Raw genomic sequence first — 27171 nt, 5'->3', positions numbered from 1 at the left:
GCCTGACTACGCCCACACACTTGGCCCCGCCCCCGTTTCTGCCCCGCCCAGCTCCGCCTCCGTTGCAGCCAGAAGCAAGAAGCTGTCTTCCCGCCCCCGCGTGCCTACAATCAGCTCCAGTCTGCCTGGGAAACAGAGAAACGCACCTGAGGTGGGTTCTGAGCTCCAGCGTTTGGGGTTGGAAGTTGCGGACTAGTAGCTGCGGCGCCATTGGAGTGTAGGCGCTCGGCGTTGTTGCTGGGGGCATAGCGTGAGAACAAGCAAGGGAGCCTTGCTGAATTGCAGTTTAGGAAGCCCTGAATCCTGGAGGTATGTTGAAACTGAGAACGCGCGGCGGAGTAGACTTTGTGAGACGCGTGGGTAGTAGCGCAGCGTTCTAACGCAGAGTCATGCCTTCTCAGCATTCAGGTGGTCTTAATCAGATGGGCTTGTTTCACTGCTGAAAATGCGTTATAATATAAACAGATAGATGTGCTTGTTTGTGCCTAGAGTCTTTCCGTAGGAAAGACTGGCAGCTCTGAAGTGGGAAACTGGGTGGCTAGGAAACCGGAGAGAGGGAGAGTTTTCATATAATTATTTTTGGTCCTTGTATGCTTTGAATTTTGAAACCTATCTATGAAAAATAAGCTCAATTTACACTACAAAAATAGTATTGGTTTCTAACAGTACATAGAATAAAACTCAAAATCCTTACTATGGCTTACAAGAAGACACTGCACTACTGCCGTAACTCTTCAGCCTAGTCTTTCCATCATCACTTTCTCCTTCATTATTTTTTTGGCCACACTCAAAGCCTGACAGCCTCAGAACCTTCCCTTTCGTTCCTTCTTGACCTGACTTGACACTGCATCAGAAAGGCAGTGTCCTCTCCTTAATTATACCATTGCCCCATTTATTTTCCAGTCACTTGTTCTCTATTTCTGCACTTGTCAAATTTTGTGTGTGTGTGTGTATATATATATGTATTTATGTGTTTATGTTTTTATGTTTATTGTCTGTTTTGTCTTTACACGGTAATTTCCATAAGGGCAGGGGTCATTTTTTTTTTTTCTGCGTATTTCAGGCACGTGGTAGGCACTTAATATTTATTTAATGAATGAGTGAATGAATGACAGGAGTGAAGTGAAAACAGTGACCATTTCTTCCAAAGTGCTTGGTTGCCAAATAGTAGAAAGATGGCTGTAGCTTGGCCAGTCTCCTGCTGAGTGACAATAATCAGGCAAACTTGAGAAGACAAATAATTTTAGACCATAAGAGCTGTATAATTGATTCTATTAGCAAGACATATGGGCCCTTCTCCAAGTTCTCTTTCAGCATTCATGCATTCAGCAGGGATGCAGTGAGCATCCACTGTGTGCAAGTTATGCTGCCTGTTTTTGCCCTAAATTGAATGCAATGGCCAAAAATATTAAGATGTGATCTCTGGGTGGTGAGATGAAGGATAATATGTTTCATGCTTCTTTATATTTTTCTGTACTTACGAAATATACTGTGCAATGAAGATATATTACTTTGATCTGAGACATTTTCATAAACAAAGAAAAGAAGAAATGGCCTTGAAAAATGTATAAGAAACCTTTTTTTTTTTTTTTTTTGAGACGGAGTTTTGCTCTTGTTGCCCAGGCTGGAGTGCAATGACGCGATCTTGGCGCACCACAACCTCCACCTCCCAGGTTCAAGCAGTTCTCCTGCCTCAGCCTCCCGAGTAGCTGGGATTACATGCATGTGCCACCACGTCCGGCTAATTTTGTATTTTTAATAGTGAAGGGGTTCTCCATGTTGGTCAGGCTGGGCTGGAACTCCCGACCTCAGGTGATCTGCCCATCTTGGCCTCCCAAAGTTCTGGGAGTTACAGGTGTGAGCCACCGCTCCTGGCCTAAGAAAATTTTTTAAAAAATTTTCCAAATTGGGCGGAAGACATATGGCTGATTACATACTCAGGCGTAGATACATAGACTTTTTTTTTTTAATATAAGGTATTTTCTATACCAGCATGTACTGCTGTTATGTTGGAAAACTATAATAAATTAATTTCAAAAGTGGTTACCTAATGAGAAATGGAGTATTCCCCTAATTCAAAATGCAAACTGTGACCTATATTAAGAAGCTGTAAAAGGTGATGTGAGAAGGTGGCTTTTCTTGAAATTATGTTGCCTCTACAAAAAAGTGTAACCGATATTTGTGAAGACTTCCTACGATCTTCTTACCTCATTTCCAACAAACAACAAAATACCTACCAAAACAACAACAAAACACCAAGCTCTGGTCCTTCACTGAGGGAAGTTTACAAACTCACAGACCTAGTGCCTATTCAATGTATTGTTATCTATTCAAATCTAAGATATCTTCAATTATATGTTTCACCAAGAAAGGAAAAGAGCTGCTAATAAAACTATGACAAAATGTTATGTCATATCGAATTCTTACTTTGTACTTACTGAGTACTTTTAGACACTTATACATAGATTTGTTTAGTACTGTGTATATGTGGGAAAGAAAATAGAAGCAAAATAAATGTACTGAAGTCCTGAACATTGAGCCTGATTCTTCTAAATACCTTTTCATGAAAAGCATTCATATGTGAGTTTTTCCACACAATGTCGTTGATAGTGCACCATTTCTTAAAAGGATGTTCCAGTCTTGTTTCTGGGATTTGCTTCTTAGACAATGACACTCATTCTGCAAATGTGATACTGGCACTATCCCATTTGACTAAACACATAGTTTTCTTGTTCAAGTGAATTGTATGTCAATACAAGCTATGCAACTTCTCTATTAATGTCCAGGAGAAAGTTTTCTCACAAATTGTAGTTTCATGCCTCAACCATAGTCCTGCATGAAACATGAATTGGTTATATCAACCTCTCTTTGCTTTGGAATTTCTTTCACCTAATCTGTCATATCTGGTAATTTCTCCCGCCTTCAACTGTGTTTCTTGGCATATGGCTTTGACACAGTAGGACTAAATTTCATAGAATTTAGTAGAAATGATGACAATTCATTTATGCCCATGTTCAAAAATAGGCAATGCCAACTATATCATCACTGTCACCTGACCACTGACTGTTTATTTGATAGTAAGACACATCCCATTTTCAGAGAAATTAGAATGTGGTACCAAATTGTTCTTAAAATTGAAGAAATATAGTATGTCGAACTATTTGTAATGATATTTTCCGCTGGTATATTCCAATGGTATATAGAACTATTAGAATATTCAGTGGTAGAATGCAAGATATATATGGCTACATTTACTAAACGAATTCGCTTTGGTCACAAATTTTGTGTCCCAAGCACAATAATTAGGCTAATTTTTAAATGCAAATTATTAGCTTGTCTTATTACAATATATGTCTCATTTTCCAATATATCCCATCCCATGCACCTTTTGTTTGTACATTCAACAAATATTTATTGGGTGTATTCAAGTGCCAAGCATTATTAGGACAGACATTCCTGAACCTTACAGTTTGGCTCATGGAAACATGACTGAAACATTAAAATAGTAATGTAAGATACCCAAACTGTGTAAGATGCATAGTAAGCTCTCTGTTCTATGGAAACCTTTGTGAAGGAGTCTGGATGAAACTGGCCCAGATGGGTAGGTAAAGTATCGCAAGGTGGAGAGGAGGAGAATGATGTTACAGAAAGATGTCCCAGGATAAGCAAAAACATGGAGGGATGGCTGGAGAACTGATACTCATTAAGTGCCAACTGTATGTTAAGCTTTGTTGTTTGTTACACCTAACTTAATCACACATTAGTCTTAAGCCTACTTAAATGTGAAGCTGAAGCCCAAAAAGCTCTTCTCATACTGTTGATAAGTGGTTGAATCAGAATCCTAAACTTTTTCTTTATAATACTCCAGAGCCCAGGCATCAAAACATGCAAGAAACTAAGCTCACCAAAACACAGTTTGCATTTAGAAGTTGTGGGATATTAATTTGGCTGAATATGGTGAGAATAGAATGTGGTATGCAACAGAGACTGAGGGACTGAGATTCTACCTGGATGGCAACTAACTACTCTGATATGATTTGGCAGTTTGGCTCTGTGTCCCCATCCAAATCTCATCTCAAATTGTAATCCTCATGTATTCATGAAGGGAGGCAATTGGATCATGGGGGGTTTCCTCCATGCTGTTCTCATGATAGTGAGCGAGTTCTCAAGAGATCTTTTGGTTTCATAAGCATCTAACACTTCCCCTGCTTGCACTTCTCTCTCTTGCCACCATGTGAAGAAGGTTCTTGCTTCCTCTTCACCTTCTCCCATAAGCGTAAGTTTCCTGACGCTTCCCTGGCCATATGGAACTGTGAGTCCATTGAGCCTCTTTCCTTTATAAATTACCTAGTCTCAGGTAGTATCTTTTTAGCAGTGTGAAAGTGGACTAATACATACTCCTTGAAGATACTTAAACTTTGTCATCTTCTAAAAAATGAATATGATGACACCAGTGTCAGAAATAAAAAACAAAACATTGACAGACTTGACAATTTAAACATTTTAGCCTTTGTGCATTGAGAAACGCCACATAAACTGATAAATTTTGAGAGAAATCTTCTGTTAGAAGGAAATTAGAGAAAAATATTTAAATACATATAAAATATAAATATAAATAGATTTGTGTATGATATAGCCATTTAACACTTTGTCATATATTTAAATATTTATATATTATATATTAAAAATACATATTATATATTAAATATATAAATAAATATATATGACAGAGTGTTAAATGGCTATATCATACAATCAATAAGAATAAGATAACAAAAGTTGTAAAATGAACAGAGTAAGAATAAGCATTTTGGAGAAGGGTGTCCACTGGACATCAAAATACACTCAATCCCAATAATAAAAACAAAATTTAAGAAGTAATGAGATAATTTTTCATGTATTAGATTAGCAAAGATTTTTTTTTTTTGAGGTGGGGTCTCACTCTGTTGCCCAGGCTGTAGTGCAGTGGCACGATCCTGGCTCACTGTAACCTCCACCTCCTGGGTACAAGCAGTTCTCTGCCTCAGCCTCCCAGGTAGCTGGGATTACAGGTGCCCGCCACCATACTCGGCTAATTTTTGTATTTTTAGTAGAGATGGGGTTTCACCATCTTGGCCAGACGTCTTGAACTCCTGACCTCATGATCCACCAGCCTCGGCCTCCCAAAGTGCTGGGATTACAGGCGTGAGTCACAGCGCCCATACAAGATTGTCTTTTAAAAAGGCAATACTCACTGTTGGTAAAAGCACAGACAAAAGAGAATTCTGAATCATTCATGGTAAGAACGTAAATTAGTACATCTTTCTGAAGAGCAATTAGATAATACTTAAACAAAATGTTGATTAACTTAACCAAACCTTTTGTTATGGTGGCCAAAATTTAGCAACAGGCTAAATATCAGCAAGGGACTGGCTAATAAACCATGATGTGCAATGCAACCACCAAAAATAATTATACACAATTATAATTATACAAAAATTCAAAATATATGATTAATTTTTTTTAGAAAGCTGTTTTATTACACAGTCTGCAAAATATCCTACTTTGAGTTTTACAAAGTGCAAATAGCTATATGTAAAACTATTTCTAAATATATAAAACATATTTGTGAATATGTGTAATGCCTAGATTTTGAATATTCACCAAAATGTTATGTTTACTCTGCACGGCTGGATTAATGGTGATATTTAGATTATGTTTTGCTGTGAAACAAGCCACTCCAACACTTAGTGACATAAAATAGCAACTTCTATTATTTGTTATTTTTCACCATTTTGTGGGCTGGCTTGGCAGTTCTTCAGTAGGTCTCACCTAGGTTTTCTCATGTGGCAGCAGGAAGCCAGCTGTGGGGTTGTCTGGGTCAGGAGGACAAAGCCCCCCTCACATGCCTCACAGCTGGTTGTTGCTGGCTGTTATTTGAGGCTCCTGTTCTCCGTTTCTCAAATCTTCAATGTCCTAAACAGGGTAATATCCCCGTGATTCCTGAGACAATGGAGTGGTAAGTCAAAATGATAAAGAAAAATCTGGAGAGGATACTTGACAAACAGGTTTTGAAAATTGACTAGATCTCTTTGGGAAAAAAGTTCTTAAAAGGAGACTTTCTACAACACTTACTAGTGATTTATATATTATCTTACATGTTAACATTTTGTGAGCACTTAACAGTATACAGACCCTCTTTGAAGTGCTTCAACTGTATTATATAATTTAATCCTCACAACAACCTTATGAAGTAGGAACTACTACCATAATCCATTTATACATAAGAAAATTAAGTATAGCACAGAGAGTTAAAAAGCCATGCAGCCTGGCTCATAATTATTACACTATATTGTTATATTGTTTGTGATTCCATTATGTATTTATGTTTTTTGCAAATAATATATAAACATCCCAACGTCAGACTGGTTCTTTATCTCCAGTATTGCTTCAGTAATGGACAGATTGATCAACTGGTGAAAATGCCCAAAGTTACAAGGAAAAGGAGGTGGAGGAAGGGATGTCATCCAAGTAGGAAGAAAGCCACAAAAGCCTGAGAAAGGAAGTTTCTGAAAGGAAAGTCGTATCAGCAGCCCTGTCAGTCACCTAATATTTATTCAACTCCTGGTTGGTACCTGGCCCTCGGCTAGCTATGGATACAGTGGTGAAGAAAATAGGCAGATGATTCTTGCCATGGTGTATCAGGAAAGACCAACCTTAGATAGCATTGAATGCTAAAGATGCTGCTCACTTAGTGCCCTTGCAACTGGCACCTTCAGTCTTGGTGGGCACTGAACCCAACTGGCAGGGCTTATGGAGAAGACAAGTAGAAAACAGTCTAGGAACTTAACTGCAATGGTGGGAATTGTGACAGTAAAAGAAAGGAGAAAAATAGGGCAGTAGATGGACGATAAGGGAGAAATAAACAGTTTTAGTTTCAAGACCGAGGACACTTGATTAGACATCAGGAAGCTGGGTTTGAGTTTGTGTTTACCACTTTTGAACTGTTGGAATGAAGACAAGTCATTTAATCTCTAAGACCACAGTTTCTTGAACTGCAACATGAAGTATTTCCTCCTCTCAAGCACAGTTTGGGAAGCACTGGTATAGATTAGAATAATTTGGATGTGGCAAGTCTAATGGTTGTAGGAAAGTAGGAAATGGGGATGGGGGCAAAGAGTAGGGGACACCTAGCCAGATAAGTGCACAAAAAACTGAATTATAATTTATTTTCCCTCTTTTGAACAGCAAATAATTAGAATAAAATTCTATTATTTTTAACTCCATGATAAAGAGTAAAGAGCATAATGAGAAAAGGGTTAGGACTCGTTGAAAATGACTCCGAGGACTCTCCATGGCCAGATGGAAGGCAAATGGCAAGAAGACTTCACCAAGTGGAGAAGGGCTTCTTTCTTGCTCCCAGCCCTTGCCTGCAGCATGCAATCTGTTCACCCACAACCGCAGTGAGAATGATTGAAAGGTGATGCATTGAACCTCCAGTGCCACCATGTTTTGAGGGGGAAGGTCCCCATTTAACTAGAGTAATTAAGATCCAAGGTAAACCGTGAGGTCAGAGTGTAGAGTGGCTCCCACAACTGGCAGCCACCAAGAGCTGTTCGCTTTTGTTCTTTGAATTGTAGGAATGAGATAAGCAATTGAGCAGCCACTTTGTTCAACATGTTGTAGTATGAGCTCACAGTGTGGTTTGTACAGACGCTTTACCTCTCTAAACAGTGATTTCCTTGTTGCTTTGTTTTTTGTTTTGTGTTTGCTGTAAAATAATACATACATGTAGTAAAATTTAGGACTGCAAAAAAGTAAAAATATCTCGGTCACTCTTGTCTCTAGTTTCCAAGTTGGCCCGCTAGAAGCGTCCACTGTTAACAGTTTATTGTACTTTATAAATTCAGATGTATGGTAGACATTAGTAAGCATATATATCCCTATACATGCTACACACTGGCACCCTGTAACACTCCTCTGTTCCTTACAAATTACCTTAAATACAACTCATTTAATGCCAATACTTATAGAACTACCATATATTTTTAATAACTGCAGAGCATTGGGTAGATCAAACAAAATTGCCATTTTTGTAAGTCAAAAACAGTCAAATATCAGGAATTTCATACGGTTTCACCTAATAGTACATGATTCATTAGCAAATTTCCTATTAACAGACATTTAAATTATTTCTTTGCAAAATCTGAGCACCAATGAAAAAACTGTAAAATTCCTTCCAGCTCTTAATTTTTGTAATTCTTTGCTTTGTTCCCATCCCTGAATGCCTGGAAGATGTAAGACAGTTGAAGAGAATGCTTTATTGGACAAAGATGCAGATATTATTTAATTTTGTTATGTTTAATTTAGAGTCTGCTCTTAATGCTATCTTAATGGTGAAATCATGATGCATTAACATGCTCTAAGGGTTCTGGTACTTTCTGAGGAAATTGGATTGAGGTGCTATAATCACTATCACTATTATTTTGATTATTTCTCTTCTTTTTTGTCCTTTCCTGGATCCTGCTCTTTCTCTGGTTAACAAGACAGCATGTAGAATCACAACTCTTGTTTCATGAAGTTTGTTAAGTAATTTGAACAAAGGTAGGTCACACTGTTCCTTTTGTACAACCAGTTTAATGTTTGCAAAAAACTCAAGATTTAAAAAAACAAATCTGTTGTGTCCACTCTGTTTTCCAGGTAAATTTATATCAGGAATCATGTGAGGATACTTAAGACCAGCCGGTACTTTCAAGTTTTCTCCTGCCCAGATCTGTTTGGAAGAAATCTAGTCTTATCTGCCTCAAAAGTCCAGCAGAAAAAAATAGCTGAAATAAATGAAGCCTGTGATTACTTGGTTCTATGTTTACCTAGACATTCTGGCATTTGGCTCAAAAGACAAAGCTTGTTAGATGTGCTATTTGAACCTGGTTTTGCTATAGATTTTAAATTGGAAGAAAAAAATGGTAACAGAGTAAAGCTCTCTAAAGCATACACATTTGGGCTGACTACCAAGCTAGTCTCACCCAGCAGTACTAATAGAATGTGAAAAATGCTTTCCAGGGTTGAGGTCTGCCACCTAGCAACCACTTTGAAATACCTCCTGCACTGACCCAAGGCTACTCAAAATGCCCAGTTTTGAAATTGGTGGGATATTTTGCTGTGTATGGGCCACAGTCATTGAAAGAAGGATTAGAACTTTGTTTTTCAGGCCAAAGACATGCAGATGAGAAGGACTGTTTAATTTAACTGCTCAACTGGTTTGGAAATAGAAATGGCAGATTAAATACAGATGAAAGGTAATTGCATCGGATATACGCTAAAAAAAATCACTTGTTTTTCTGAAATTGAAATTGAACTAAGCATCCCGTTTTTTAAAAGTTAAAACTGGCAGTCCTATTTTGGAGAGATGTTTTTAGTACAGGGGAGAGGGATATTTGTAAAATATGCACTGTATATATTAACTTGATCCCCCAAGGCTGATGACGTTATAGACCTAGACACCTTTCTCAGAGCACTGGCTGTTGGGCCTGTGAAGAAGCCTGAAGCATAGGAGACCAAAGGTGTGGGTAGGGCAGGAACTGACAGAAGACAAGAAATTGCTTCAAGTTTGCGCTTAGGAAAGCTATGCTGAATGTAGGACAGGCAAAGGAAGGGGTTGAGCACAGAAGGACAGTGACATCCCACAGGCAAAATGGTGGGTGGCGAGGAGAAGGAAGTGCCCAGAAATCAAGAAGGAAGTGGACATGGCATGACATCAGCAGTCATTTTATTTTTGAGGACAGAAGGGGTGAAGTGAAGCCATCTACATCAATGTTCACTCTGAAGCCTGGGCTGAGGTGGGAGGGGTGTAGCCTGGGATCCACTGGAGGGCATTGCCACTTTCATGTGGCATCCCAGCAATTCTCTTGCTGCTTGCACCAGCAAGGGAGCCAGCCTGGGAGTGCAGAAGCTTTTCCAGGGACCCCCTTTCAGCTTCACCTGGCCCAGTTCTGAACTTGTCATTTTGATATCACAACCTCCTATCCCCCAAATCTGTAGCCTCCGCTCACAGAATTAACCTGGCAATACAGAACAGTTAAAACATAGAACTACATACATAGTCCCTACGTGTCTGTGCATAATTCAACACCTTCTGAAGAACACGCAAGAAGCTGCTAACTGTGGCTGTGGTGGTGGAGGGCGAGTGGGTTGGAGGAGGTGGATCCTGAATGAAGGCGAGATATATTTATTCCATATATCATACATGCTCATCTATTTATTTTTCCTTGTGTATCTATTACTGACTCGAAATTTAAATATCATTACTATAGACAAAGCCAACCCAGAATCTGACTCACATTTAAACTACCTGCATCATTGATTTAACATGGCTCATTACACTAAGGTGCTTTAAAATAAATATTTCAGATGGTTTTGTATTATATGTTTGAGAGGCCTGGGGTCTGACATTTTAGTGTGCTTTCTGGAAAATTTGCTGCTGCTGAAATAAGGGAAAAATCAATAGCAACTCTTGACCAAAAGCTTTTGCTTATCTTTTCAAGTATTTACTCTGAATTCTGTGCGATGTTGTTTATATATATAGATATTTGAAAGTGCAAAATGAAAGTGTGATAGAAACCAGAGTCTTTTATAGCTTTTTTTCTAAATAAAAGCAATATAGAGTCCTCCTTTGTAAGTTCCATTAGGCCAGGAGTCTTTGTCTCTTTTGTTCAGTAATGGATCTCTAAGACCTAGAGCCTTTCTTGGCATACATTGGGTGCTCAGTAAATATTTGTTGAATGAAGGAATACATAATCATTATAAAACTCCAAGCATTACAGAAGAATATGCCATGGAATATGTAATCTTTTCTAATCCCTTTCCTCCAAATAATCATTACCCTAGTCTCTCAAAATGAAAGAGCAAATCATTTTCTGAGGTGTAAAATTTCATTGTAAATATATTTTTGAAAAATAATTATCAGCAATTTGAGACCAGCCTGGCCAATATGGTGAAACCCTGTCTCTACTAAAAAATACAAAAATGTGCTGGGCATGGTGGCATGCACCTGTAGTCCCAGCTACTCGGGAGGCTGAGGCAGGAGAATCGCTTGAACCCGGGAGGCAGAGGTTGCAGTGAGCCAAGATCACGCCACTTCACTCCAGCCTGGGCAACAGCGTGAGACTCTGTCTCAAATAATAATAATAATAATAATTCAATGGCACCGTAAAGAATAAAACGACAAGCAACAGAATGGGAGAAAATGTTTGCGAAAGACTAGTATTTAAAATACATGAAGAACTCATTACAATCAATTAGAAAAATGGACAAAACACTTGAGTACACTCTTCAGGTAAGAGTAAATCCTAATGGTCCAAAAGCATATGAAAAGTGCTTCATCTCATTAGTCATGAGAGAAATGAAAAAAAAAAAAAACACACACACAATCAGCAGTTTAACAAAAATGTAAAGTCTCTGGCTGGGTGCGGTGGCTCACGCCTGTAATCCCAGCACTTTGGGAGGCCGAGGTGGGTGGATCATGAGAAAAAGATTGAGACTATCCTGGCTAGCATGGTAAAACCCCATATCCACTAAAAATACAAAAAAAAAAAAAAGTAAAGTCTCACAATACTAATTGTTGGTGAGGATCTTGAGCAACAGGAACTCTCCTGTAGGAGAGTAACTTGGTAATCTACTTTACATAACTCTTTAGCATTATCTTCTAAACCTGACTATACGACAATTTCATGTATATGAAATAAAAATTCATTACTAACATAAAAGCAATATTTATTACATGCCAAAATTGGAAACTGCTCAATTATCTACCATCAGAAGAAAGGATTTAAAAGTATAGTATAGATCCACTGTGGAATTCTGCAAAGCAATTGAAATGAACAAACAGCAACTTCAGGCAAAAACATGGATAAACTCATTAACATATAGTTTTCATAAGGTTCTATAATGGCTTCCCTAGGGGATCAGCAAATCGTTTCAGTGGACAGACTCTTTTGGCAATTCAGAGATCTCCCAGTGCTGAGATAGTTTCTATCTGGAAAGCCAGCTCCATCTAGGGACAAGGTGTTACAGGGTTCTAGGGGAAGAGATACATATAGAGGTCACTAAAGGGGTATGTAGATGCAAGGTGGACTGTGGGGCCAGGGAAACACTCCGACCCTGGCATAAAGTCCCCGGCATAAGGAGCAGAGAGCAAGTCTGTAGCTGGGGCTACCAGAATCTCTCCTGAGGTCTTTATGCTGGGATTCACAGGCCTGGCCGTGGATCAAGAGCAAATTCTGCTGCAGTGGGATTCTCCAGCATCTGGGAAGAAAGGGGCTACAGAAATATGTGAGTCCTCCAACTACAGAATCCATGGAGGCAGAGGCTCTGGGTGACGTGCTTGGCTTCTTGTCTCTGGCCTGGGGTCATTGTCACTGATATTTGTCTTGCTGCTTCTGCTGCCGAGTGTCTTTGGCTCAGTTATTCTTGAACCACACCAGAACTTGTGCTCAACTCAGGGTGTTTTAGCTCGTGCCTCCATTTTTTCTTTGTGGGTTGACCATCTCATCTTCTCATAGTTTTTTCTTTAATTACCATCACTGTCTCCTATCATAGATATGTTCCTGACCCTTCCTTCTTGAAGGGACAGCTGTGTAACCATTCAACCATCTGGCCATCAGTTTCCACATCTGTGAAATCAACTTCTGCCTCATGGAGCCATGAGTTCCCAAGGTACTTACTGTTTCTACCTGTTGTTGTCACTTTGTTCTGAAGAACCACTGTGAGTTGGTTCTGCAAATGTGAAGAAATGTGAGTTTTAGGGGGTTTGTATGAGCTCTACGTATGGATAAAGACAGAACTTGTAGTCATGAAAATATAATGAAATCTGAGCTCTACCATTTTCTAGGTGAATCTTTGAATAAAACCCTAAATCTCTCTGACTTTAATTTCCTTATCTTGAAAGTGGAGCTAATACTCCTAGCCCAGACAGCCACCCAGACTGGATGTGAGCATGAAATTTTAAAATGCTTGTGAAAAACACCTTATAAAATCTATAAAAACAAAGGTAGACATTTATTATTGATTCACAGGGGCTGAATTCTCACAGTCAAATGAACATATGAATTGCCTGAGAAGCATTTTCTTTTCTTTTTTTTTTTTTTTTTGAGAGAGTCTCACTCTGTTGCCCAGGCTGGAGTGCAGTGATGCCATCTTGGCTAACTGCAAGCTCTGCCTCCCGGGTTCACGCCATTCTCCTGCCTCAGCCTCCTGAGTAGCTGGGTCTACAGGCACCCGCCACCATGCCCAGCTAATTTTTTGTATTTTTAGTAGAGACGGGGTTTCACTGTGTTAACCAGGATGGTCTCAATCTCCTGACTGCGTGATCCGCCCGTCTCGGCCTCCCAAAGTGCTGGGATTACAGGCGTGAGCCACCATGCCCAGTTGAGGAGCATTTTCAAAGCACTCAAGGTCAACTCCTGCTTAGACCACACTGGTCTTAGAGTCTTGAGATGATTTTTATTCTGTGGGCTACATCAGAGCCCATGAATCTGCATTTTATAAATCATCCAGGTGATGTTGATGTAGATGACTTTTAGATCTCACTTTTAGAAAATTTTGGTTTCATTTTGGGTAATATTAACTTTTTCACATGCAGATGTTATTTGTTTAAAGAAACCCTTAATATTTCCCTTTGAATAGAGGGGATATTAACACTGAGCATCAAATTAGGGATGCTAGAGGAGCTCTCTAGAACCTTTCTTGAGGGTATGATAAGCAAAAGGGAATTTTCCAAGCCAAAGCTTTGATGTGTATATGTGTGTATATACTACTTACATATATTTTTTCATACATCAATGTTCATACCCCTTGTTCATACCCTTTGTGCATTTTTATGTTGGGCAGTTGATCCTTTCCTTATTCAATGTGAACACCTTGAGTATGTAGGAAAATAGGCTTTTGCTGGCTGTATGTCTTGCAAATGTTTTTCTAGCTTGTTGTCGTTTGACTATGTTAATGCGCTCACTGCTATACAGATTTACAGCAAATGTTTCAGTAAGTATTTTCTTGAACCACACCAGAACTTGTGCTCAACTCAGAGTGATATGTCTGTCACCCAGGATGGAGTGCAGTAGTGCAATCTTGACTCACTGCAACCTCTGCCTCCCAGGTTCAAATGATTCTGCTGCCTCGGCCTCCTGAGTAGCTGGGATTACAGGTGTATTTTTAGTAGAGACAGGATTTCACCATGTTGGCCAGCTGGTCTTGAACACCTGACCTCAAGTGATCCGACTGCTTCACCCTCCCAAAGTGCTGAGATTACAGGCCTGAGCCACCACACCCGGCCACTTTTATTTATTTGATTAATATTGCCATACAAGCTTGCCTATTTAAATTTGGCAACTTTTTTAAAGGTTTCTTATATGTATTTATCAATTCTTCTGACTCTTTTTTCTAAGTTATTTATTTCTTTTTTTTCACTAGTAATGTCTTCTGTTTTTCTTTCTTTTGCTTTATTCTTTTTCTAATTTCTTGAATTGAATAGTTTGTATCAGTCTGGATCCAATTAGAAGAGGGAGATAAGTCACATAATTTGAACAGGGAAGGTTAGTATAAAGAATTATTAACCACATTAAGGCACTAAAGTAATTAGGGATTGGTTGGTAAGAAGTAAAAAGAACACTAAACACAGGAATAGCACATGTAAGGAACAGCCACTACTCTCTGGGTTGAGATAGAGCACCCAAGCAAGAAGCTTCCACTCTCTGCCCCTCCCCATCCCTGCGACTGACATCTGACCTTGTTGGAGGGAATGCCCTCTTGGCTTACTGGATGGTAAAGAAGTCTCTGTGATACTACATCAGTGGAACTTGCTGGAAATCTGCTCTCTGAAACTTGCCAAAAATCTGCCCTTTAGGATGCTAGGAAAAATTGTTCACAGGAAGATGTCTCACTCTGCTACAAAAGCACCCAAAGGGGATGTTGGGGTGTGGAGTGGGAGAATTTCTGGCCCCTGAGTGCTGCTGTCCACTGCAGTGTAAGAGCTTGCTTGGCATTGGAGAAGCTGCAAGCACTGCAGTTGGCAGGCTGCTAACCTCTAGGTGCTGTGGCTGCCATGCACTGCAACAGTTGAGCCCTCAAGAAGCTATGAGTGCTTCAGGAGCCTGGTGTTGGAAAAAGCCACCCACTCACTCTCTTAGGAACCTGCCTTGTAAGCACACCAGAACCAGGAAGCAAGATCCTTTTTCTATTGCAGTGTCTCTCCAACACTCTTTACTGATAAATCTTCAGTGCCAGCCAGCAAGCAAAAAATATTTGAAAGACCAACCCAGATTCATTTTACAGAGCAATCACAAAGGATAAATTTGGAGCTGAGAGGCAATGAATAGATAATTGACACATATTTTTATTAATTCTTTTCTTTTTTTTTTTTTTCAGATGGAGTGTCACTCTTGTTGCCCAGGCTGGAGTGCAATGGCGCGATCTCAGCTCACTGCAACCTCCCCCTGCCGGGTTCAAGCGATTCTGATGCCCCAGCCTCCTGAGTAGCTGGGATTACAGGCATGCATCACCACATCTGGCTAATTTTGTATTTTTAGTAGAGACGGGGTTTCTCCATGTTGGTCAGGCTGGTCTCGAACTGCTGACCTCAGGTGATCTGCCTGCCTTGGCCTCTCAAAGTGCTGGGATTACAGGTGTGAGCCACTGTACCCGGCCTTATTTTTATTAGTTCTTATTGGATAATGAAAGTATTTAAAAGTATGCATTTTATTCTGAGTAAGGTGTAAGTACTTCTCATAAATTTAAAGGTTGTGTTGTCATGCTTACAGGTCACTGGTGCTTTCTAATTAGTCTGCTATTGATGCTGTGACTTTCTGTGACTCAGTAGTGTACATTTTATTTCTAGTTAATAAGTGGACTTTTATTTATTACTTGTGTTTTGTTGCCATAAAAATATTTACTTTTATTATATTGTAGTCAAAGAACATGCCTTTATTAGTTGTATTATTTGGAATATATTAAGAAACCCTTTTATAAAATGCATCATGAATTTTGAAAAGAATATGCATTGTCCACATGTAAAAAGCTCAATATATATAATGCTAAGCTTTTAAATTATATAATGTATATTATATTTTTTAGCTTGTTCTGTAGAAGACTGAGAGACATAGATTGTCTGATTTTTTTTTCAATCTATTAGTATAATTTCTCACAAATTTTATTAGGTATATTTTTAAACTGTTATTTAGCACATAAACACTCACTGATTTAGCTTGAAAAATTACATTAAATTCTTATCATTGTATGTTTGCCTAGATGTCTGGCATACAGTAGACATTTCACAAACAGAAATTTAATTATGGCCTTAAATTTTTTAAAAATAATTTTGAATGCCACTTATTTATTAGCATCAATATCATATCATTTATATTGGTTGGAATATGCTTTAAAATATGTTAGCCAGAAAAAAGTATATGGAAGAGATGACAGAAGATTGACCAAAAAAAAAAAAATGTTGATAATCAACAGCGTTGGATGGGGATACCTGAGGGTTAATAACAATATTCTCTTTTATTGTTTATGTTTGAACTTTTTCACAATAAAAGATTAAAAAGTATGTATATACCATCATTTATTAATTCTCTCCTTGTCGGATAAAAAAGTTAATTCTTCTAATAGTTTCAGGTTATTATTATTTGTGATTATAATAAATTATGTTAATTTTACATCTCTTTAAAAAATACTTTCATAATTTTTACAATATTTGCAGATTATTTCAATAGCTAATTAGACATTAATTCTAAATAATGTTGTAGAGGGTATCTAGAGTTCAGAACTGGCTGAGTTGGCAGCGCCGGAGGAGATGTGCAGTGTTCAGCGACTGCTGCAGTGGTTTCCACCCTATGAGTCCATGTAGCAGAGGACTATGGGAGGCTACTAATGGCTCATGAGAAATTGAGGCCTGAAGTCCCGTGACCCACAATGAACTGAATCCTGCCAACAACCACCTGAATGAGCTTGGAAATAGATTCATACCTAATTGAACCTTAAGGTGATTGCAGCCCCAGCTGACATCTTGATGGCAGCCGTACAAGAGATCCAAAGACACAGGACCTGCCAGGCTGTGCTTCCATATAAACTGTGAGACAATAAACGATGTTTTAAATCACCAGGAATTTGTTTTACAGCAATAGATAAATAATATAGTACCCAGTATACTCCCAATAGATTATTTTTCTGTTCAAATTTACCTTAGTTAAATTAACTTAAATTAATTTCTGCAAACTAGAACCTTGACTGATTATAAATAGTCACTATAGTTTGCTTAGTGACATTTCAGTTCCATATTTTTTATATTACTGAGTCAACTGTAATATTCACTTGAGTATTTTCTCGGAAATGGTGTGTGTGTGATAGATTCTATAGCTCTCTTCTTCTTGAGTGTTTTCAAATGCAAACTACATTAAGAAATGCACCACCAAGTAATGAAATAAAATACATTTCTTATTGTGCGGTGGGATTGGAATCAGTTCCACCCAAGCCACATGGTTATTACACATTAGAGGAGGGATTAGTGAGGACACAATTACACTACCACACAGTGATTTTAGAAGGCATCTGTGTTTGTCCCAAAATACCCACTTTAATGGATGATGAAGTCATTAAGCATTTCATAAAATTAATATAGGTTATGAATGACCTTGACTTACCACCATTCCTTCTGAATGTTTGACCCCTTCTAGAACAATTATTAGTGCAGAGGTCACAATCTGGTAGACCACAGATGGGTTTTGTTAGGACCACACATTGTTGGTCTGCATAATAATTTTAAAATTTTGAATAAGTTGCCAATATTTTAAAAATCAGGAGATTTTGCATTAAAAAGTACAGATTTCTGGCTTCCCTTGAATCAGACATTCTCTCTGGCAGTGCTGAGCACACACTCCCTCATGGCAACAATAAACTGGAGCTGAGTAGCAGCTGCCTACTTCAGACAAGGCATGCATTTTCCAGGTTTCTACAGACCTCTTTGGACCATTTTGTATGCATAGGTACCCTTTGGCCTCCAGACTAGTTAGTCTGCAATCATCGTCTAAGGCCCTGCTTATGAACTTGCCCACCCACTGTGCACATGCACTCAATATGGTAACAATTGAGCTTACCCAGTACTGACCCTGGACTCCATATGGCAAATATGCTGTAAATTGTGGCTAAGAAATAGCTGCTTGTTCAAGAGCTACTTTTCAGAAATTCCTCTGCAGCGTCCATATGCACGTAAAACTACAAAAAATGGAAAATGATTCTTTTGTCTTTATTAAGAACTAAAAGATCTAATAAGATGATAGTTTTAATTGGCAGATTTGAATCCTGGACTTGTTAAGTGTGAGTAGAAAAATATCAATAGTAAAATAAAGCAAATGTAATATGCTTCATTACACCTTCATGTGCAGTGTAGTATCACCCTTGCTCCCTTCAACAGACAGTAACCCAGGCCTAAGCCAATCAGAAAATAGCATTTCCTAGAAACACAGGTTATAGCACAATAACTTTACTGGGCTGTTAACTTAGATTTTAGAGGAATACGAGATTCTAGAATTAAACTATTCAGTGTACTTATTTTTAGATGAGGAAATGAAGTCCCTAAGAGGTGATGTGAATTGGCCAAGGACATGTAGCTGTCTAGAGGTAGACTGAAACCATAGCTGAGTCTCCACACTCTGTCTCTTTTATTTAAATTCATTATGTTGCCTTTAAAAATGAATATCTTTCTTAGAGATATTTTGCATTCATCATTCTCTTACAACTACTATTATTTATATTATTTTACAACCCAACTCCATTCCTGCCCTATTTACCATATATTTCCGGATTGTATGCCTCCCTAATCCAAACTCAAGATATATATTGTTAATTTTGCTTATTTTATGACGATGCCAATCAGGACTCTTCTAATCACTAGAAGCAGAAAACCAATCAAACTGTGCTTGGCCAACAAGTTTTCGTTTTTTGTGTGTGTTTTTGTTTTTGTTTTTGTTTTCACTGAGACGTCTGTTGGTGCTGACTTCAAGCACTACTAAATGCAGGGCCAATGATGTCATCAGATTTCTTGATCTGCTCATCTCTGTCCTCTGGGTGTATTGGACTACTTCTGGAGCAGACAACTTTCTCTAGACATCTGGGAAAGATAGGTGCCAGCAGTACCACAGGTCATAATCATAGTTTAGTAGCCACATGGAGAGAAGTTTCTTCACTCAAAATTTGTATATTGAGCTCAGAAAGAGACTCTGATTGGCCCTTCGTGTGTCCTGTGTCTGTCCCTTATACCAATTTCTCTGTCCAGAAGAATATGCTACTGTTACAGGTTCAGATTGGATCTTGATTTCACTCATTAGGAGAGAGAATGAGTTACTATGATGAAGGGCCCTCACTAGTATCACATGGAACTGGAGGGTAGGGGGCTGTTCCTTAAAATAAAGGTCTGGAAAAAGACAGGGATGCTGCTAAAAGAAGGAATATGGAAAAGAGTATTAGGTGTTTACAAATAATACCTGTCAGAGTCTGCTAAAGCAATCAAGCAGACAGTATCGTTGCACTCAGTATGATTGTGTTTAGGAAACAGAGTAAGATCCTGCTCAATTCCTATGTACTCAGGAGATAGATGTTGTCGGGTTCCAGAGAGTGTATCCAATGATGGCAGCAATAGTTATTTACGTGAGGAAAATAAGAGTGCTTTAAGAGAGACGTAAAGCGGAGTGAGTCAAGGGTGGGAACGAGACGAGGGTGAGGGAGCTGAAGATCAAGCACCGGGATGCTTTAATGAGGTTTGCACAAAGCCAGCTTTGTTGTTTGTTGGTCTTACTGTGACAGCAGTAACTTACCCTACAAATGGATTCTTAAGTTGTTTCAAAACTCTTGACAAATAACACCCTATATTTATAGGTGCCAGACTTAGAGCAATTGCTGGGGCAAAGTGTAAATTGGTTTAAACTTTCTAAAGTTTACAACATGTATGCCCTTGGACTTAGCTATTCCCCCCTTCTCAGAATTTATCCTATGAAATATTTATACGGAAGATGTTGCCATAAGCTGTTAGTTTTTATTATTATTATTATTATTTTATTTTTATTTTTATTTTTATTTTAGACGGAGTCTCGCTCTGTCACCCAGGCTGGAGTGCAGTGGCGCAATCTTGGCTCACTGCAAGCTCCGCCTCCATGGTTCACGCCATTCTCCTGCCTCAGCCTCCAGAGTAGCTGGGACTACAGGCGCCCGCCATCACGCCTGGCTAATTGTTTTGTATTTTTCAGTAGAAACGGGGGTTTCACCACGTTAGCCAGGATGGTCTCGATCTCCTGACCTCGTGATCCACCTGCCTTGGCCTCCCAAAGTACTGGGATTACAGGCGTGAGCCACCATGCCCGGCCACTGTTAGTTTTTATTGCAAGTAGTTAAAAGATGAAGACAACCTAAATGTCTCATGGTATAAGATCGAATAAGCAAAGAACTGCAAATACAAAGGAATACATTGCAGGCATTTAAAATGCTGTTGTAAAAGACTAAAGAAATGGAAATTTGTTAATACATTGTTACATGAAAAAACTTCTGAAATGGTATAATATTAACTTTCATTATGCTCAGTTATATATCAGACAATTATATTATCGGACTTAATCCTTACAATTCTGTATGGTAGGTATTATCCCTTCCCCCCATGACTTGATTTCTCCAAACGTAATTTCCTTATCCATAAGTAGCATATGGTTTTGAAAGTCAGCTGGCAGTCTATGCCTGGAGTCAGAGCTGGCTCTATTACTTCCTATTTTTGTGACTTTGGACAAATGACCTTCTTCATCACAACCTACATTTAGAAAATATGTTCATATTGCAAATCGTTACATATATGCACACATAGACACACAATATAAATGAAAACAAAAATTTGCAAACCAATACTTAAATTCTTGCCTTTTTTTTTTTTTTTTTTTTTCTGAGACAGAATCGGGTGGCTCTGTTGCCCAGACTGGATTGCAGTGGTATGATCTCGGCTTACTGCAACCTTGGCCTCCCAGGCTCAGGTCATTCTCCCAACTCAGCCTCCCAAATAGTTGGGACTAAAGACATGTGCCACCACACCTGGGAAATTTTTGCATTTTTTTGTAGAGACTGGGTTTTGCCATGTTGCCCAAGCTGGCCTAGAACTCCTGAGCTCAAGCAATCTGCTGAGATTGCAGGCGTGAGCCACCATGCCCGGCCTATTGGATGCAAAATGCTATTTTCTTTTTCATTCCATTTCATTATAATCTACTTGATTCTATTCCATCCTACTCCATTTTTAAAAAATAATAATTGCAACCCACAAAACACAACCCACTAATGGTGTAGTGCCGGTTACTCAGCAGATGTTGGATAAATTTCAGCTATTATTCTTACTGTTATTATTAGTAGTAGTAGTAGCATTAAGATTGTATGAGGCAGTAAAGGCTGTGCCCTTCAAAAATAGTAGAGAATTGATAGATTGAACTTATTTTGGTTTTACCATAAGCTTCAGAGTGTAGAAGTAATCTGTAAGTACAGTGTAGATTGACACAATTAGTATAGATGTAACAGATCTGAGAAGGCAGGTGGGTTTCGTCTGTACTTTGTAATAAATTCATTTGTCAATGATGATGGCAGTAAAGCTGGAACTTTGGTTTAGAGAGGCAGAGGCAGCCAATATTAAATGAAGTCAGAAGACTGCATTGGCCAACACACTTCAGAGGTATTAGGACTCTTTCAGTTGCAGGTGATAGAAGCCCAAAACCAGGCATAATGGAAAAAGAATTATTGGTTTATATGCTGAAAAATCTAGCACATCTACTGGCTTCAGGTATTGGTGGATCCAGGCCCTTAAAAAAGTCCTCAGGAAGCTAATTTTTTTTTTAATTACTGTCTTTTGGTTATACTTTACCCCACTGGCTTCACTCTCAGTCAGGTGCTTTCTTAATGATCTCCTCTGGCAACTTCAGCTCCAAATCTAGAAGGAGAAAGTGTGCCCTGCTAAATTCCAATAAGTGTCTTGGGCCTGGCTCTCTTTGACTTGCATTGTACTCCATCCTGGACTCAATTTCTCTAGCGGGGAAGATACATTTTTGTGATTGGCTAGAGTCCCAGAGCCTTACAGACTGAATGAAAAATAGATGGGTTGCCAAAGGAAATGAGAGTGCTGCTACCAGAAGCAGGGAGAAGCAAGATTAGGGAAATATGGGAGTACAAAACCAAGAAACATTTACAGTCGGTAGCAATAGTTCAGGGCTCAACAGAAGATCAGAAGTCCATGTAGGTAAGCAGCAGGTTTCAGAAACCCAGGTAAAGTGAATGGTTATGAGGGGCTAAAATCCAGGCATTAACCACAACTTTGGAGCAGCAATAACAGAAGAATTCAAAACTCCAGTTACCTTTCAGTGCTTTGCTGGCCTGGCATGTGCAGAGACATCTAGTTAGGAGCATCCTTCTTAGACAACAAGGGGAAAAGAGACCTACAGCAAGAGAATTGCACTGAACTAATGAATATTATCTTAATGTCTTTTTTAAAAAGATCCTCAGGCAGCCCTGGGGTGGGTAGTAGTGTTTACACACACACACACACACACACACACTGAGGTCACACAGCTAGAAAGTGTTAGAGTCAGTATTTCAGCACAGCTTTTTCTTACCCAAAGCCCATGCTTACTACATCTGCTGGAAATTTTGTTCTTGTATTTTCCTGAATGATGAATTCTGAGCTACACTTTAGAGTGTCCAGATGTATCTTGCATCTCTGGGCTCCCATAACACTTAATTCATACCATGACAGCAGAATCTTCTAACACAGTACAATAATCAGTTGTTAATATACCTGTCAATGGTCTAAATTTGTTGCTCATGCACCCCAATGGTAAAAAAAAAAAAAAAAATCTGGGAATAGCCTCTTGGGTATGTATTTTTATGTTTGTATACATTTATGACATAAATATACTGTTCCATATTTATAATACTAATGTTAGTATTAGTATTAGATGGTAAGCTCATTGAAGGCAATAACTGTATGATTCATCTTTATCTAGAGTTTTGCATGGTACCTGATATGTAGCCACAATAATACGATTTTCCAGTAAAAGGTTTTGAACATATACTTTGACATATAACAATGATGTAATTGTCCATTATCGCTAACTACTTGCTGTACGTTATCCTAGAAAATATAATCTTCCTATTAACTCTAAGTGATAGGCACTACTTTTCACATTTTACAGGTGAGAAATATGAATTTACATAATAGTTGACAAAACTTGTATTCTAATCCAGTTATTCAGAGCCCCTAAAGATACTGAAGTTAAGTACTATGCTAAATTTTTTTAACACATGAAGTGACAATGAGTCAGAATATTGATATTGTTCTGGAAATCTAGAATATAGACTCTTAAAACATTTTTCTTTTCAGACAGGATTTTGCTCTTTCTCCCAGGCTGGATTCCAGTGGCACTGTCACAACTCACTGCAGACTCGTCCTCCCTGGCTCAATGGATCTGCCGGTCTCAGCCTTCCGAGTAGCTGGGACCACAAGTGCACACCAGTACACTCAGCTAATTTTTGTATTTTTTTGTAGAGATACGTTTTTGCCATGTTGCCCAGGCTGGTCTCCAGCTCCTGGGCTTACCATTCTCCCAACTTGGCCTCCCAAAGTGCTGGGATTACAGGGTTGAGCCACTGCATCCCTTAAACACATAATTTTAGTTGTTCCTTAAGTAATCATGTGTTTGAAACATTTTTGTAGTTTTAGGCTTTGCCTTTCTAACTAGATTATAAGGCTCTTAATGTGTGCATAAATTTTTACCATTTTCTATTCCACCTTGCATTGCTCAGATGCTTAACCGGTGTTTTTGGGTGAGTTATTTTTGAGAAAGACCAGGGAAAGGTGTATGTGGGAAAGTGGGCAAGTGTGAGTAGAGAGGTGTCAGGTGGGGTACGTAGCAACGACAGCGGAACGGCTTTCAGCCCACTTTCCACACATCACACACCAGAAGCTGCTAAATATCCTAGAAAATTCTTGTTCATCATTGCTTGATTGAAGAGGAGACCTAACTGAAAAGAAAAAATTCTACAGAATATTAGGCACTAAGATTTCATAACTTCACTATCCAACAGTAAGAGTGGCATAGAAGTGATCACTCTGAGTTACTGATGATGTTATTTAAAAGAAGAAAATTTCAAATTTAATTCTCAGTAAAAAGCCAAAAGTTTAAATAAATGGAAAGCTGCCAGCAAGGGAATGGTGTCTGCAGTGCTGGCTAACAGTTACACAAAGCAAAAAGGCTTCTTCATAATGAAATTCAACTTAAACATGGGGAGACACATTGTCCTATTTTAAATGCTACAAAATAATAGATATGACCTGAGAACCAGAAAAAAATGTAAATGACATTGCAGTCCAGAAATGAGAGAGTGTCTTAATTTTCTGACAGCGTTTTTTTTTCCCCCCGCCACTAAATCACCTGTATCAGGCAAGGGCTTGCACCCACATTGTTGGAAATGAACTCACTTATCTACTGTATTTCAAAGGTGTAATGATGGTATAAATTCATTTAGATATAAAATTGAAGAAATTTCCTTATATATACGTGCTTCAGAGCAACACAGCTGTGCCCTCTAGTGATGGTTTTCTTCTGTTGTTTTATGAGGAGTCTTGAAAATCATTGTAACAAATTTACTCCAGGTTCCTCTTCTATTTTAGAAATTAGTTTTCTGTGGGGGATGATTGCTACTTTGGAAAATAAATGCTACTTTGGCAGTAGGTATAGTGGGTGTAAAACAAAGGGTTATTTATTTTTGTTCCCTGGAGCTCCATTTTCTTCACTTTCAAATTCCTTTATAAATTTACTTTGTTGGGCCATGCCTTCAGTTTCACCCTAGTCAGTTACCAGGGGTTGGATTGAAGTATAAAGAATACATATATTCAGTATTGCAAATCAGTTGAATCAAGTCAGGGGCAATTTTGTTAAGGAATATTAACCTTCCTTAATACATGTTGTGAAATGTGGTATGGCAAGAACTCTGTTAAAATTTTTCAGTCAAATTTGATCCTTGGCTCAATTTGATTTACCAGGTATACAGGTGTTCATGCCTCAATCCTTTGCTGGGTTGTAAATTCCTTGTGTATAGGTCTTGTATCTTCTAGAGCCTGGCATTTTGCACTGTACTATGTTTTGAAGTGTTCTTCAAATGCAAAAAATAATAATAATAATAATAAAAGAATCAACAGTCTTTTAAGTTGCAAGTGCAAAGAAGTTTTTTTTCCGGACCATTTAAGAGAAAGTTATCAATATAATGCCCTGGATATTTTAACATGTGTTTTATAACATTAATATGTTACTCTCACCTAAACCTCAGACTTTATTTCAGTTTTGTCAGTTGTCCCAATAATGTTCTTTTTAACCAAAGGATCAATTTCAGGATCATGTGTTGCATTTATTGTTATTTCTTTCAAGGTTCTTCCACTCTAGAAACATTTTTCAGTTTTTTCCCCACTTTCATGACCTTGATACTTTCAAAGATACCAGCCAGTTATTTTGAAGAACAATCTTCAGTATGGGTGTGTCTGAAGTCTTCTCATGATTATATTTAGGTGACACATCATTGGCAGGAATATCACAGAAGTGATGCTGTGTTCTCAATACATCTTATCAGGTGCACATGATTTTAACTTCCCCCATTGCTAATATTTTTCACTTTTATTACTTGATCAAGGTAGCGTCTGCCAGGTTTCTTCACTATGAAGTTACTCTTTTTCACTATATAATTTTAGAAGTATTTTGTTGGGAGTCCTTTAAGACTATGTAAATATCCTGCTTTTCATTAAACTTTCAGTTTATTCATTTACTTATATCTCGTAGGGTTCATAGTTTCTATTTTATTCAATAAACTATAATTTCTTAATATCATTATTTATTTTAATGTTCGAAGTTCCCCCAGTTTGGCCAATGAGAACCCTGCAAGTTGATGTCTATGTGCTTTTGACACGTTCTATTACTTTTTCAGCACAAAAATTGATCATTTTGTACTTTCCCTCCTCCAGCCCTGGAATCTGCCATTTCTTTTTTTTTTTTTTTTTTACGCCCAGGCTGGAGTACAGTGGCCGGATCTCAGCTCACTGCAAGCTCCGCCTCCCGGGTTCCTGCCATTCTCCTGCCTCAGCCTCCCGAGTAGCTGGGACTACAGGCGCCCGCCACCTCGCCCGGCTAGTTTTTTGTATTTTTTAGTAGAGACGGGGTTTCACCGGGTTAGCCAGGATGGTCTCGATCTCCTGACCTCGTGATCCGCCCATCTTGGCCTCCCAAAGTGCTGGGATTACAGGCTTGAGAATCTGCCATTTTTTCCAAGAAGTTTCTGCTTCCTTTTAGTAGCGAATAATATTTAGAAATCAGATCTCGGTACTAGGTACTCCTGCTGTCTCTCAGAAAACTAAGCTAAGGAATAGATGTATGCGTATGTACACACACACACACACACACACACACACCCCTGTGTTTATTTCTATATCTATATTTATTCAAATGCGTAAGTTTATTGTCGATAGGTCCAATTTCTGTTCATCACAGAGTTAATTCTAGTTGTCTTTTTTCCTTTGTTTTAATTCACCTTTCTGCGAGTGAGAAACTTGGCTCTTATATTCCTTAATATATTCACTTAATCAACTTGCCTAAATGTTGCCAATGAACATTTTTCCTGCCACTCCAACTGGGCATCGACACTCTGTGTCTGGTGGCTTGTATGCCTGTTCACTCTCTTGCTCCAACTCTGAGAGCCTATGCAGGATTTCTCCTATGAATGGATATTCTTTTCACTCAGTTGGCGCTCTGACTTTCCACTGAAGCTGCCACCTCAAGTGGCAGTGTCCTTTCTCTTTTTTGAGACAGAGTCTTGCTCTGTCGCCCAGTTTGGAGTACAGTGGCATGATCTCAGCTCACTGCAACCTCTGCCTGCTAGGGTTAGAGCGATTCTCCTACCTCAGCCTCCTGAGTAGCTGGAATTACAGGTCGGCGCTGCCACACCCAGATGATTTTTGTATTTTAGTAGAGTCAGGGTTTTACTGTATTGGTCAGACTGGTCTCAAACTCCTGACCTCAAGTGATCGGCCTGCCTTGACCTTTCAAAGTGCTAGCAAACAGGCGTGGGCCACTACACCTGGCCCTT

At 38.7% G+C, this 27171-nt stretch overlaps 1 protein-coding gene and 1 long non-coding RNA gene across 2 annotated transcripts in view; one reads left to right on the top strand and one right to left on the bottom strand.

The window, feature by feature from the left end:
- Positions 1 to 378, bottom strand: part of ARHGEF26 (Rho guanine nucleotide exchange factor (GEF) 26) — a 138933-nt gene extending 138555 nt beyond the window's left edge. The window contains exon 1 of the mRNA XM_011958981.1: positions 147 to 378. The gene's annotated coding sequence lies outside the window, so the exon portion shown is untranslated. The remainder of the gene's footprint in view (positions 1 to 146) is intronic.
- Positions 71 to 27171, top strand: part of LOC105523933 — a 90357-nt gene continuing 63256 nt past the window's right edge. Inside the window, exons 1-2 of the long non-coding RNA XR_001003670.1 lie at positions 71 to 309; positions 1599 to 1721. This is a non-coding gene — a long non-coding RNA (uncharacterized LOC105523933). The remainder of the gene's footprint in view (positions 310 to 1598; positions 1722 to 27171) is intronic.

This window comes from Colobus angolensis, unplaced genomic scaffold (genome assembly GCF_000951035.1).
Source record: "Colobus angolensis palliatus isolate OR3802 unplaced genomic scaffold, Cang.pa_1.0 Scaffold48, whole genome shotgun sequence".
NCBI classification, from domain to species: domain Eukaryota; kingdom Metazoa; phylum Chordata; class Mammalia; order Primates; family Cercopithecidae; genus Colobus; species Colobus angolensis.
Note: the sequence above shows the minus strand (reverse complement) of the source record. Positions and strands in the feature narration are given on the sequence as shown.